Source organism: Ornithorhynchus anatinus, chromosome 5 (genome assembly GCF_004115215.2).
Source record: "Ornithorhynchus anatinus isolate Pmale09 chromosome 5, mOrnAna1.pri.v4, whole genome shotgun sequence".
Lineage (NCBI taxonomy): Eukaryota > Metazoa > Chordata > Mammalia > Monotremata > Ornithorhynchidae > Ornithorhynchus > Ornithorhynchus anatinus.
Genome location: NC_041732.1, coordinates 97,315,596 through 97,321,595, shown reverse-complemented (window position 1 = coordinate 97,321,595; position 6,000 = coordinate 97,315,596).

The window sequence follows — 6,000 nt, the reverse complement described above, 5'->3', positions numbered from 1 at the left end:
ACAAGGTAATCAGGTTGTCCCACATGGGACTCACAGTCTTAATCCCCATTTTCAGATGAGGGCACAGAGAGGGGAAATGACTTGCCAAAGGTCACCCAACAGACATGGGGCAGCTGGGATTAGAACCCATGACCTTTCAACTTTATGGCCACCAACCTCTAGCCCATATCCTCCCTCTGGCCTGGAATGCCTTCCCCCTCATATTTATTTACTTAATGATATTTTTTAAGTGCTTACTATGAGCCAGGCACTATACTAAGTGCTGGGGTAGATAGAAGATAACCAGGTCAGAGATAGTCCATTTCTCACACCGGGGTCTCAGTCTTAAGCCCCATTTTACGGATGAGGTAACTGAGGCATAGAGAGGTTCAGTGACTTGGCGAAGATCACAGAGCAGACAAGTGATTAGATTGCAAGGACTAGAATGCAGATCCTTCTGACTTCCAGGCCCATGCACTATCATCTAGACCATGCGGCTTCTCGTGGTTGTCTACTCCTCTATCTTAGGAATCTGGCAGAGAGAGAACTGAGACAAAACAGTGGAGAGGCACAGGATATCCTGTTGCTTCTGCTGGCTTGAGCCACCAATTAGCAAGCACCCTGATGAGAAGAGTTCACGTTGAGCAGTCTACAGCAGTAGAAGGATAATATAGAAAGAAATATCTGATACCAATTAGGAATGAGCATTTTTCTACTCCCAGAATGAAAGAATTTCCAACACATTAAGCTATCATTTCTCCTGGAAGCAGTTTAGTAAATACTGTTACAATTCCATTTAGAATCACTGAACTTTAAATGATTTTCCCCGTCCTTTTGACCACTGACCCCCAAATGAATATGCAGCTTCACAGTGTAATTGGGATAGGGCTCAAGATAAGCCAAAACAGTACCCCACACAAACTATGGCTCATTATCTTTATCTGTAAACAAACTTGATCTCATTTTCATGACGAAAATACTTAATGATAATTTTTCACCTTTCTTTCAGAGACCCCAAAGTTATAAATATTACACAGTCGGGGCCTAAAAGAGAGAAAAATTTCTGGCGAGATAAGAAACGCTTCAGAGATAGCACAAGCAATAAACAAGATGGAATATGAGAAGCAGCGAAGCCTAACGGAAAGGACACAGTCCTGGGAGTGAGAGGACCTGGGTTGTAATCATGGATTTACCACTTGCCGGTTGTAGGACCTCAGACAAGCCACTCAATGTCTCTATGACTCAGTTCTCTAATCTGTAAAATGGAGATTCCATACCTGTCCTCCCTCCCCCATAGACTGTGAGTCCCAGGTGGGAAGGGACCATGTCCAACTTGATTATCTTGTATTTACCCCAACACCTACTGCCTTGCCTGGCATAGCAAGCACTAAACAAGTACAATAAAAAAAAACAAAACTACATCCACCAACTGCAATAAAGGAGCAAAGAAGAACGGAGATGACGAAGCCTCAAGGTGAGAAGACAGTGGCCCACAGCTCTCGATGTTGGAGAGCCAGTCCATCTCCCCTGCCTCACTCTAGTGTACGGCAGGGGGAAGGTATCCCTCCAGGAAGAAAGAGACTTAGGGTGATATGGGTAAAACACTTATCTGACTTGGGGGGGAAAAAAGCTAGGCAAGGTTGAACTGGGCCAATGACTTATACAGGATTCTAGTTTTCTCTTCTCTGTTTTACACTATTTTTTTCCATTACTAAGTGCACTATCTTGCTATTTTCCCTTCTGAATTTCATCCAGCTATTTCTCTGGCCTGGAACGTCCTCCCTTTTCCTAGCCTACAGAACTTTCCCCACCTTCAAAGCCTTAATAAAACCATATCTCCTCCAAGATGCCTTTGCTGATTAAGACTTCTCTCTTCTGTGTGCCCCATGGACCTGGATTTATACATTTGATTAACTCCACCCTCAGCTCTATTGCACTTTATGCATATCTATAATTTACAGTAATGTCTGTCTTCCCTTCTAGACTGTAAGCTCCTCGTGGGCAGAGAACATGTCTTTCCAACTTTGCTATATTGTACTCCTTCCGAGTGCTTATTATAGTGCTCTGGAAACAATAAACACTAAATAAATATGATTGATGATATGGTTTCTCAAATTTGTCCAAGTCACCAGCAATGGAACTAGGATTCCCCAGATCCTAGAGCACCTGCTGGCTATTCGATCCCTCTTAGTTCCTCAGTCACTAATTCCTCTCCCCTGTGGTTGCTGTGGATTGGTAAATCATTGGTATTTATTAAGCTCTTTTTGTGTGCCAAGCATTTTACTGAGCCCTGGTGAGTATAATGCAATAGAGTTGGTAGACATGCTCTCTGCCCACAAGGAGTTCACAATCTAGAGGGAGAGACATTCTTTAAAATGAATTGCTGATAGGGGAATGGAAAAGTGTTTCAATTGTCCATAAGTGGTATGGGGGTGGGGTAGAGTGGATATCAAGTGCTTAAGAGGCTGTGATCCAAATGCGTAGGCGACGCAGAAAGGAGGGCAGATAGGGGAGATGTAAGCTTAGACAAGGAAGGCTTCTTGGAGAAGCTGTGATTTTAGGAGGGCTTCGAAGGTGGGAGATGTCGTGGTCTGTCAGATTTGAGGTGGCAGGGAGATCCATGCTATAGGGAGAATGTGGGAAGGTGTGGGGTAAGTGAAGGGTTCCACACCACTGCAACGCTCACTCTCTTGCCATTGAGGCCTCCCAGTGTTTCTGCTTGCCACCATTTCTGAACAGGATCCCAAGTGACCCAAGGGTACACATCTTCCCTCCTGAAAGGTAGGGATGGCTATAAACATTTGACCACCCTGAGGGGGGAAATGTTTTTTTTTAACAGTATTTGTTAAGCACTCACTATGTGCTGGACCCTGTACTAAGAACTTGGGTAGGTACAAATTAATCAGTTTGAACATCGTCCATCTCCCACATGGGCTCACAGTCTTATTCCTCATTTTACAGATAAGGTAACTGAGGCACATAAAAGTGAAGTAATTTGCCTAAGGTCACACAACAGACAAGTGGAGGATCCAGGATTAGAACCCAGGTCTTCCTGATTTCTAGGCCCGAGTTCTATCCACTAGGCCAGACTGACCAGTCCCAACATCCATTAGGCATGCGTTTGGCAGAAGACTACCCACACCTAAGTTAATCTTGAGAATAGATAATGCCGTTAATGAAAATTTTAAAATTTACAATTAGAAATAGCAAAATAGGTGTTTTCACAAGTCACGAATAGAAAATCCTGTCAGAGTTAAGAGGCCTCCCCACTGTGTCCCACCCCAGTTGCTCCCTCAGATTTGGCTGGTTTCTTGGTTTACCACTTGAAGCTGGCCCTGCTGGAGGGAAAAATCGATCAATCAATAGCATTATTGAGCATTTACTGTGTGTAGAACACTGTACTTAGAGCGCAGGAGAGTATAATACAATAAAACTGGTAAACACGATCCCTGTGCTCAAAAAGCTTACAGTCTAGTGTACCATTCTTCATAGTGTGGCAACCTCAATAATGGGAGGAAGTGTGTTGAAGAGATTTGACAAAATAGCTAAAAATCTCAACAGATCCTTCTTTATAATAATAATAATGGCATTTGTTAAGTGCTTACTATGTGCAAAGCACTGTTCTAAGTGCTGGGGTTGATACAAGGTAGGTTGTCCCACGTGGGGCTCATAGTCTTAATCCCCATTTTACAGATGAGGTAACTGAGGCACAGAGAAGTTAGGTGACTTGCCCAAAGTCACACAGCTGATAAGCGGCTGAGCTGGGATTTGAACCCATGAGCTCTGACTCCCAAGCCCATGCTCTTTCCAATGAGCCACACTGCTTCTTTATCTATGTTGAGAGCAGAGTTATTGCTGTTCATTGGAGCTGTAGATTCTTAGACCCCTTTCAGTTTGCCTAGATTTCCTGGTTTTAGTTTTAGCAGCCATGACTTTTTATCTTCTCTGTCTCTTCTGAGAAGTGGCACCTGACCTTTTTCAATGTGCACATCTTAGACAAACCAGAGCTTCATGTTGAATACTTTGACAGGCACCCCTTTTGCCCCTATCCACTTCCTCCTACTTAGACTGTGAGCCCCATATGGGACAGAGCTGTGTCCAAACTGATTGACTTCCATCTTCCCTAGTGCTTAGAACAATGCTTGGCACATAGTAAGCATTTTACCATTTTCTACAAGTACCATTATCATTATTCATTCTTTCAAGACTATTTATTGAGAGCTTCCTGTGTGCGGAGCATTGTACTAAGCACTTGGGAGAGTACAGTTCAACAATAGACACATTCCCTGAACACAACGAGCTTACAGTCTTTAATATTATTATTATTATTAGGGTTCTGAGAATCTTCAGAAAGTGCTGTTGACATATGGCTTGAAATGTTGCAAGTAGATCATTTCTCTCAGGAGAACTTTCATTAAGCCAGTCTTGTTGTTTCCTTCTGGCATCTACCATGGTTTTATAATTTGCCTAGAATATCCTCTAAAGGCGTATAATCCTTGATCCTACTGGTAGAGGCAGATGGTAACCAATCACTAGAGAAATTTAGAATTATTTGCCAATTCTTCCTCATCCTTAGAGCACTCCAAAAGAAAGATAGTGTAATTTCACATCACTGCCAGCAAATTCCATAAATGCTTTGCATCTTTGCATTCAAGATACGGTATCTGGCATAATGCTATATGGTATTTCAACACCATTACCTGGAATGAATTTCCAAAGAAGTCATTCCCTTTCTGCCTCCTCTCCTTCATAATCTGTTTTCATCTCCTCTGATATCAGTTTTTCTCAGACTGCATTTTTCTAATTTCCCCCAAATCCTTGTTGCATTCTACTCTCCCAAGCACTTAATACAGAGCTCAACACAGTAAGTGCTCAATAAATATGATGGAATGAATTAATGAATCCTGTAACAATCCTAGGCACCTGAGATCAGTTATGGTTTGGCTGAATTAGTATGTTTCTCTATGCAGGGATGTTGTTATAATATTTTGTTATATTTGTCAAGTGCTTACTGTGTGCCAGGTACTGTACTAAACTCTTGAGTACAGAATGTGAGCTTGTTGTGGACGGAGATTGTCTATCTTTATTGGTGTATTTTACTTTCCCAAGTGCTTAGTACAACGCTCTGCACCCAATAAGCATTCAATAAATAAAACTGAATGAATGAATCAGGATACAGTCCAACTCACACAGGGGCCTCACAGTATCAATCCCAATTAGAAATGAAGTAACTGAAACAGAGAGAAGTGAAGTGACTTGCACAAGATCACACAGCAGACAATAGCCAAGCTAGAATTAGAACCCAGAACATCTGACTCCCAGGCCCACGTTCTTTCCACTGGGATACACTGCTTCTCTAATATGGGGACAGATCTGCTTTCCCCAGGATAGGGTGACATTGTGAGTGCCTCCCCTTAGGCAAGCTTGCCAAGGGAAAGGGTTAGTCATTTTCAGAGACCTCTGCAGCTGGGGCTGCTTATTCTAATGTGTCATAATTAAGTCAACACTCCAATGACCATTCCTGTGGATAAGCAAAGCTGGTTTTTGAGGCACTTTTCTGCCATTTATGCTATAATCACGAGAGTATTTTATACATAGGGGTTGGTAGGATCATATTGGAGGCAGAACTGCCTATACTATGTTTGTGGATTCAATTTCTCTAGACTCTAAACTCATTGTGGGCAGGGAATGTGACTACCGTCTCTGTTATATTGTAAGAAACAGTGTGGCCTAGTGGAAAGAGCATGGGCCTGGGAGTCAGAGCACCTGGGTTCTAATCCCAGTTCTGCCATTTAAATGCTAGGTGACCTTGGTCAAGTCAGTTCATTTCTATGTGCCTCAGTTCCCTCATCTGCAAAATGGGTATATGAAACTTATTTTTCCTCCTACTTAGATTGTGAGCCCTTTTTGGGACTAGATGCTCTTATATCTAGCCCAGTGCTTAGTACAGTGCTTGGCACATAGTAAGCACTTAACAAAGAACACAATTCTCTTTTTCATTTCATTCTCCTATGCTCTTGG